This window comes from Capsicum annuum, chromosome 4 (assembly GCF_002878395.1).
Source record: "Capsicum annuum cultivar UCD-10X-F1 chromosome 4, UCD10Xv1.1, whole genome shotgun sequence".
NCBI lineage: Eukaryota > Viridiplantae > Streptophyta > Magnoliopsida > Solanales > Solanaceae > Capsicum > Capsicum annuum.
In genome coordinates, this window is record NC_061114.1 from 210,465,757 (window position 1) to 210,475,697 (window position 9,941).

At 37.9% G+C, this 9,941-nt stretch overlaps 2 pseudogenes; both read left to right on the forward strand.

Annotated features, from left to right (window-relative positions):
* The first annotated feature begins 1,114 nt into the window (after positions 1-1,114).
* LOC107868688 lies at positions 1,115-3,822 on the forward strand (annotated as a pseudogene).
* A 334-nt stretch (positions 3,823-4,156) lies between these two features.
* Positions 4,157-9,588, forward strand: LOC124898062 (annotated as a pseudogene).
* Positions 9,589-9,941: the final 353 nt, after the last annotated feature.

Here is a 9,941-nt window from a genome sequence, read left to right on the forward strand (position 1 = left end):
ATTATGATTAGCTTCCGAATTGTAACAAACAACATGTGTGCTTAGTGGCCATCTCTTTGTTGTTATACTAAGTTTGTGTGATTCTGTGAACATTGCATGGTTATTGTTTCGCTCTAATATTATCTACTGGATGTATTGTTGTTGTCTAATATTATATGTGTCACATTGCCTATCGATGTATCAGATTGTAAATGGCTGGTTGGTTGGAGCTTTCACAAGATTTGTTGAGGTTAATAACTCATTGTCTTTTACATATACTGGTCAAGTCCAGTTCGCATGTGTACGGAGGTCAGTATTGCCAACTATTTCTAGTATTAAGGGAGTTCAGCCATGGTTGCTGCTTCCTCGTGACGATAGTTCAAATGAAAAATTTCTTATTAGCATACATGAAGAAGACAGCAGTTCACTACCTTGAGGTCCCAGTGGTCCTTGGTAAGAAGGAGTTTCGTGGTTCGTCCCATGGATGGTTAGTTGCTAGTAACGGTGGTAATATAACTTGGCCTACAAACTGGAGATAAAAACTGGTAATTATACCACGATGCCTCCTTTAGTCACTACCAGAAGAAGCGCCTTAGTTGGCAATTAATTAAATGTCCCTTTTGCTCAACTATTAGCTGCATTTAGACATCAGATGAGAATAAAGACCTTTTCAATTACTAAATAGAGTAATACAAGTAATTGAACGTGAACTTTTCCTAATTCTGTCTTCCCTCCACCTGTTTGTTATGTTCCCTCCCTCTCCTCATTTTCCTCCTTGTAAACTTAAAATCATGTCGCCTCTTCTCCGATTTTTCAGTGTATTTGCAATTGTTTCATTGGGGATTTTGGATTTGTGGTAGATTTTAGATATTCTGGATGGGAACAATGCGGAAGAGCAGTGTGAGCTTGTTTGATGTGGTGGTTGGCTCGTCAGCGTTGGCAAAATAAATCAATGGATGCTTAAATGTTGGAAACAACATGACAACTTTGATCAACAAGTGGTACGAAAAGACTTACTCACAGAGATTCTATGGATTTTGGAGAAGAGGAAGACTCTTGAGTTTTCTCAAGCTGATGAACATCCAGTAACCGGAGACTACGCCTCCAACGGCTGTCATCACCAGGTAATCCGAATCATCTCTCTTTCACTCTATCTCTATCTCTTCTCCCTCAGGTTTGATTTCTCTTTGTTGTTGGTGGCTCTCTTTCTGTCTTAGCTCTCAACCTTGCCTCTCATCATTTTCGATTGGCGCCGGCTTACATACTCGAGCCCTAGGTCTGCTTTCCTTTTTCTCCTTTTTTTCTTTCAATTTTTGTTTTTCATTGTTTTTCCATTTTTGATTAAATTTTGTGCATTTAGTGGTCTGCTTTAGATTATGTTCAATTTCTTAATGATTCTTATAATACAAGCACCAAACTATGCGCATATAGTTGTATGTTCTGTGGTTGAGATGGAACTTTTTGCATCGCCTCAGTGCTTTCGATCAGTTTAGTGGAGCAATGGTTGTAATACTTTGCTATTTACTCCGAAAATAACAATGTCTTGTGATTCTAGTGAAAATTTTGCCTTTTTGTTCACTCGATTGGTGAAATAGTATCTCTTCCCCCAAAAGCATGGTTTTTTTACCGATACAAAAAAAAAATATTTTGATGCAAATGAACAAGATATTGAGGAATTGTCCATTCTACAGCATATGTAGTGTCGTTCTTTGGTTGATTTGATAATAATTATGTTGGAGTGCGCCAAAAACCCTTCAAATCGGAGGACAAGAATATGTAATAAGTGGGAGACTACTCATCATTGCTCATTTTGCAACAAGTGTCATTTCTCTTGGATTATGAAAATATTGTTTGTGGTTTTTATGGCTGCTGATATATTGAAGTCTATTAAATTTCAATAGATAACAGGGGATGTAGCTCAAATGGTAGAGCGCTCCATTCACTTTCTTATATATATGTTTTTTCTCCTCTGTGATCTTTTTCAGAAAATTGCTGAGATGGCTCACTCACATGGGTAGATAACGGTATTATGGCCCCTGTACCATCCCATGGAGCAGGTATCTGCAGATACTTCTTGTTCTGGTAACATGAACCTTCTTGCGGTAACATTCTCAAGGTGCTAGTTACCTTAAATGGTCCGTTATATTTCAGATATTGTGATGCATTCAGCAGCTAAGTTTTCTGGACATTTGATCTGATAGTGGGGTACCTGTTATCACAGGAGAAAAGTTTTTCTTCTTTATTTGGTCTCATGGATTGATTACAGTTATCATATGTTTTCTCATTATCCTTAGTGCCCTTGAGTTGTTTTCATGGCCAAAACTATCAGATTACCCTGATTGAGGAAAAACAGCCTCTTATTAATAAGCTCGTTTAGTAGATTCAATTACCTGAAGTCTCACTTACCTGGGGAAATTATTAATTTAATACGTTTTACTTAGAAACAAATAGTTTACATGCTAATATTATTTAAACAGAAGCCAAGGATCGTGAAATTATAGCAAAGAAGTACGTGATGTCAGAAGAATCTTTCTAGCATCTCATTTTGCACTGTTTCTATTACATATTTTAATTTTCAGGTTGAGGCAACATGTTGAAGGGGCCGATAACAACCCTCTTCTTATATTCCCTGAGGGAACTTGTGTAAATAACCACTACACTGTCATGTTCAAAAAGGTAGACCCAGTGAATTCATTCATTTGTAATTATTTTAATGGTTCAAGCTTTCCTTGACCCAAAATATAGGTCTTTGGAAAATTCCCCCTTCAACTATGACGAGTTCTTTCTTGTGAGTAATTGGTTAAAGAGTGATACCGACAAGTACATTTTACGGTGTTTCTGATCTTCTGTATTACTTTAGTATGGGTTCTCCAAGTGTTTAAGCTAATGCTTTTGATGCCTCTATCCTTTTTCATGCCTGGCGAATACGGAGCATTTGAACTTGACTGCACTGTTTGTCCTGATGCAATCAAATATAACAAAATATTTGTTGATGCCTTTTGGAATAGTAGAAAGTTATTCTTAATGCCAAATTACTTATCTGGTTTGTTTGTTGGTATTCATTCGTTCATTATCTTTCTTCTATTAATTGCAGACAGTCCTTCACAATGCACTCTTGCAGCTCATGACATCTTGGGCTGTTGTCTGTGACGTTTGTTAACTGGAGCCTCACAACATAAGACCTGGGGAGAATCCAATCGAGTTTGCGGAGAGGTAAAATTTCCATTCTGAGAAGCAGTAGCTACATCTTATCAAATGTTAGACATTATTTTTTTCTGACAGTACTCGTATTTAAGTGAAATCATTGCCAATTTTCTCTTTTCAGGGTGAGAGACATCATTTCTGTTAGAGCAGGTCTTAAAAAGGTTCCTTGGGATGGATATTTGAAATACTCTCGTCCGAGCCCCAAGCATCAAGAGAGGAAGTATGTTTGCTATATTGCTCCTCTCCATCCCACCTCTCCCAAGTAGTATAGACTTAATGCTTTGTGTTGTTCATTTACTTTGATTTTTTGTAGTGACAGTTACCTGCTATGTTTTCGTGATCATTTTGCATTTGTGTTCTTATATATGAGGATTATGGTAACCATATTGATCATTTAGATGATTATGAAAGTTTGAAGTCACAGTTTGTTTGTTTTGTATCTGCAGGCAACAGAGTTTTGCAGAATCAGTGTTGCATCGCCTGGAAGAGAAGTGGAGAATTAGATGTATGCTTTATCTCCATGTTCACTTTTCTGTGGCCTATAGCTGTTGCAATTTGGAATAGTTGTCACACTATTCTTCTCAACTTGACATTTTGTATTTCATCACTTTCTAAGTGATAGTTCAAACTATTTTAGTACATAGTTGGCAGCAATTGTCTGTGAAACTTGCACCATTAATGTAGTACATAGATACATGTTATGTATGTTGAAAGAGGGAGATCGTAGGAGGGGATTAAAAATATAAAGAGTTGAAAGTTCGGATATAATAAGACTCGAAACATCTAAACAACAACATTATCATTGACTCAAAAGGATGGTGTGACCCAAGTTGGCGGACTAATAGGACTTACTGACACCTCGGAATAAAAAGATACAATTTTTTCATCTTCAAGATTGTAAGCACCTTTATCTCTTCCACTTCCACCAGATTCAGAGAATCTAAACAAATCCGCCCAATCATCGGTGAAATATATGACTTCTGTGAGTTGAGAGGTTATAGGTTTTGGACTATATACTGAATGCGGACTAGAATACTATGAAATATATTTCTGGAGATCGTGTCATTTTATACTAGATGGATTTTGATTTGAGTATTTGAATTTTGGGGCTACTATTTCTTTGATGATAAGTAAAATGTTTATTGTTTAATACAGCATTACCGCATTAAAATTTATTAGCTCGATTAATCCAATTCATGCTAGATAGATTCACTAAGGAGATAAAAGATAGTGTGAACGAAGTTGTAGCGACACCAAATGTTGTGGGGGTCGAACAATTCTAACTCGATAACTTTTGCGAATAGCGAGAAATATATAGACTAAAATTATCCAACATCAGTCCATTGAAGAAATATAAAAACCACTTCATCCATCTTCATCATTTTCTCAACAAATAAAAGAATATTTTCGGACAATTGCTTTATATTCTACCAAACACAACTCTCACAGTGCTTCTTGGGACGCCGCCCCTCTCAATACCGAAAAACTTTGGCTGATGAACCCCAGTGTGCTTTTCCGTCTTATCAGTGTACATGGACAACTCGATCTACATGAATTAGGTATTTTCCTACCATTCAATATTATTCAATCCTTTCCTTGGCTCGGGCTTGAAATGGAAAAAAGTTGATTGATTGGTCGAAACATCAACATGATCTTCTGGTTGTAATTGCTAGACATACAAATTTGATCAAAGATTACCTTAATTTTGGTAATGTTTGCAAATCGTGGCATGTTGTGGCCACCAAGGGGAATTTCAACAGTAAATTGCCTGGGATTCCATGGCTAATGCTAGCTGAGGATGATGATGATAACACATGTAGGAAATTCTTTATAGTTTGTATAACAACATGATTTCGAGAAAGAGGATACCAGGAGCGATTGGGAAAAGATGTATGGAGTCTATGGGATGTCTTATCAGGGCCTGATACAAGACAAACAAGGAAAACACGAAACACACTCCAAATCAGTCCACTAATCTTAAGGATCTGAGGACCTTTTTGGAGATTACTCTCGGATTCGCTACCAACAAGAAGAATACAAGATTCAATGATGTATATAACACCCAAAACATCAACACGTGAAGAATAAGAGGATTACAATAATAATAACCAACGGTTTCAACAACACAAGAAACAACACCAAAAGATTATACAAAATAAAGGGATAGAAAGATAGACTACATGAAAGCATAATCTTAAAAACCCAAGAGCATATTCCACTCTTGGACCCTTAACACTACACACTACAATTCACCTATCTCTTACGTGGCACAAGAGGGACCTCGATCTCCCAAGCATCCAACGTTTTCAAGCTTGAATCCAACACGAGTGATTCCACACTCAAGTTGAAATCCCTAGTTACAATGTTTGGCCATAGGGGTCTTTCTCACAAGAGAGAAATGTCTAAGTGTCTACAACTTTCAATATTCATCAAAACTAAGACTAAAAATCCTAAGAGGTTCTATATATAGTGTATTACAAAATAGAATACAAAATGACTACAATACCTCTCAAGGGTGAGATGTCCATCAAGTGTAACTTAGGGGCTGTTTTTAGTGCATTTAGGCCCTCTTTTACACTTCACTTGTTCACTTCCTTGGACGGATTCAATATGCACTCGTTCTCGTCCATCCTCGTGGTCGTACTCATATCATCCTCCCCTTCTTGAAAAGGATTCGACCACGAATCCATACCTTGTAAATCAAGAGAAGACAAACAAGTACACATCCTCATGACATGAGGGGTTAGGGTTAGAAAAATACACACATCACATGCTATGCCAATGTGGGACAAACTTGGAGTATACCCACGAGTCCTTTGTGTTGAACATGAAAGCCTTAGTATAAATGGCACAATGAAAGAGGTCATCATCAACAAAAAAGAGATAAGGAAGAACCTTGCCTTCCTTCATTAGCACCCACAATCAAACATTGCTTGTCGTCTTGACCAAGCATCAAGTAGGAAGTGTAGAAATTCCCACATTCAGGGAGGGTGCAGGGGTCAAATGGAAGAAGTAGCCAAGGGTCTAAGCCGAGGTTAGCCCTTTCTTCCCCTAGAATGTCACTCCCATAACCACAGATGACATTTGCCTTTAAGAGAAGACTAACATTCAAGAATAGAGAGACACGACCTAGAAGTCCTACCTCAAAGATATATGCCATCATTTACAACATTTCCATACATATGATTTCTATGAACAAGACTACTAGCAAGGCTTTTACCCCACAAGATATTCAAAGAGTCACATGCACCATCAAGGTCAACTCTATAAACACCATCACTAACTTGAGATTTTTTAAGCACGCCACACATATGCTCAAGTAGTGGAATACATTCATGAGTAAGTTGATCTTCATTCACATCCTCACTAGTTGTTGGCAACTCACATACCAACGTAGACTCACCTTGGTTCGCACAAGGGTCAACTAGTGTGTAAGTACTCTTATCAATTGGTAATAGAACCTTGTTCAAGTTATACGGGCTAGCACTAGATGGACATAAATCATTCTTACAAGAAGAATCAATTTCGTCATCTAAAGGATCAACTATTGCTTGCGTACTTACAACAAGAGTTTGGTCCTCACGTAACCTAACATCACCAAAAAGTATCACCATAGGGAGACTCAGGCACCTCTACTCTAGGTAAATCCACAACTACATCCGCTTGGCCATTATTAGCCACAACACAATATTCTAAGTTCATAGGAGTGTAGGGAATAGTATTTTTACCATGTAGCTCACATGAGCTATGGCCTTCCTCTTGACATGTGTCCGGGCAGACCACTTGCTCCCTTTGACCTACCATACGATCCAACCTTTCATTTGCCATAGCTAGGTCTCGGGACATAGTGTCAAGCTAGGACAAAATGTCATTGGTGGCATTATTGTCCATGGGTTGAGAGGTGGAAGCCGCGGGTTCCCATGTAATTGTACCTAAAAAAAAAAGAAAGAAAAGAACACACCTACAAAATAAAACACAAGTTAGTTCGAAACAACCTCACCATACTCTCACTCTCGATTTTTACCTCACACTTGGTTTCACAAGTGTTGAAAGCCGGCTTGTACTTTGCGAGTGATTGAGGGTCGGGTTTACTCTTGCCCGGAATAGATTTTTGTTTGAGTTGACTCAAAGAAAATTTGTTTACGGACTTGAACCAACAAGATACAATGAATTCACAAAAGAGAAAAGCACACAACAACGCTTAACACGAATGAACGAACACAAAGACTAACTAACAATCTAGTAGATGAGTACTAGTTTGCCAATTAGTATTGGAACCAACGAAATTGAAACTAAGGAACAACCAAAGGAAACTAAAAAATCTAAAATTTGAGCTTAAATATGTTGCATGAGCAGTAAAACGTAATGATGTGGCAGCCACGTATTGGTCTCGGTCCCGCACAACTTTTGTTGTCCAATTTCAAGTCTTGGTCAATTTTTCAATTTGGACTTTGATGGAATTTGTTTAAGGAAGGAAATTCAAACAAGTCTTGGAGTCCTTTTCAATTTCAAGTTTTCAAGACTTGACTTTCTTGTACTTCTCCTTAAAACATGGATCCTTAAATCATGGAAAAGTGTTGGAAAGTGGTTGAGACTTGATTGATAGGTCCTTATTGGTTGTAGTGACTTTCAAGACTAACAAATAATATACCCTTTTCCTTCAACTTTTTGGATTTAGCATTCACTTTATCTTCAACAAAATATGAAGGTGGTGATGAACATCAAGAACAACAACAACAACACCAAGAACTACAACAATAATCTTCAAGAACACCAACAATTTTCACACGGTCACTCCCAAATTCCACAATAACAATATCTCCAACACTTGACCAAGACAACTACAACTTCAACAAAATGATTCTCAAGCCACCAATTAACAACAATATCACGTGGTCAAGCTTAGAACATCAAAGAGAAACCACACGGTCAAAACAATCCACCACAACAATGTTCAACAACAATGGGCCAAGCTTATGTTCACAACAACAACATCAAAATACAAGCTCAAATCAAGATATAGACTCAATGTGTTAGTGAGGAACAAAACTAACACTTAGAGACAACAAAGACAAGTAAAAATCTCGGCCAAGATACAACAAAAACACAATTTTCGGCCAAGAACACAAAATGGACAGATTGCTCTCTTTTCTGGAATTTTCAGTTTTCAACTTTTTTTTTTTCAACTCTCAAGCCCAAGATTGATCTTGTTAGAAAAAAATCAAAGATGGCTTTGATACCAAATGATACAAGACAAATAAGGAGAACATGAAACACACTCCAAATCAGTCCACTAATCTTAAGGATCCGAGGACCTTTTTGGAGACCACTCTCGAATTCGCTACCAACAAGAAGAATACAAGATTTAATGATGTATATAACACCCAAAACAACATCAACACATGAAGAACAAGAGGATTACAATAATAATAACCAACGATTTCAACAACACAAGAAACAACACCAAAAGATTACACTAAACAAAGGCATAGAAAGATAGACTACATGAAAGCATAATCTTAAGAACCCAAGAGCATATTCCACTCTTGGACCCTTAACACTACACACTACAATTCACCTATCTCTTACGTGGCACAAGAGGGACCTCGATCTCCCAAGCATCCAACGTTTTCAAGCTTGAATCCAACACGAGTGATTCCACACTCAAGTTGAAATCCCTAGTTACAATGTTTGGCCATAGGGGCCTTTCTCACAAGAGAGAAATGTCTAAGTGTCTACAACTTTCAATATTCATCAAAATTAAGACTAAAAACCCTAAGAGGTTCTATAGATAGTGTATTACAAAATAGAATACAAAATGACTACAATACCCCTCAAGGGTGAGATGTCCATCAAGTGTAACTTAGGGGCTGTTTTTAGTGCATTTAGGACCTCTTTTACACTTCACTTGTGCACTTCCTTGGACGGATTCAATATGCTCTTGTTCTCGTCCATCCTCGTGGTCGTACTCGTATCAGGGCCGAAAAGGACAAAGGGCGAATCAGTGTGTTACATCCCTTCTCCGATGTTCATATCCAATTGATACATCAAAACACCACAGAACATTACAGACCCAACAAGACTTCAGAACCATGGACCTTTATAAGTAAAGTAATTCTGTCAGCTAATCCTTCTCATACATCTGACTTCTCATGGTCATTGAGGGAAACTTCGAGTAACTCAGTTTATGGAGACCAAGAGATTTGTTATGGACCAGGTTTAGGATGCTGACCTACAACAAACACATATCAGTGATGTGGTATATTTCAGTGGCCACTTTTATGTGGTTACTTATGGTGGTTGCGTCCAAGTCTGTGATGTCACTGGCTTTGACCACTAAAACTTCCAAGGCGAGTAGGATTTCCAATCCGTCATGTGATTCATCGCCGCACAGAGACAACCGGGTACCTGAAAGGAGGTTTGCAGGTCTAGCCTGATTACTAAACCTTTGGAAGATAATCACTAATTCAAAGGACCTACAGAAAGAATACAATTACCACACCTTTTGGAGGAGGATCATGGGCACCACCGGACAACTCCTTCAGAATAACCAAAAGCATGAAACTAGGTAATGGCTTTGTCAATTGCTCCGAAGAGGAGTAACGACTGAATGCTTATGTCAACCAACCTCTTGAGACTTAGACGCTATTCATGGGGCAACAAAATAAATTGTCAAGTGACTCTCACAGCTTCGGCAAACAAAATGGATCTATCAAGTAATAACAACACAGAAGACTGAAAAGCAACCAAAATTTATA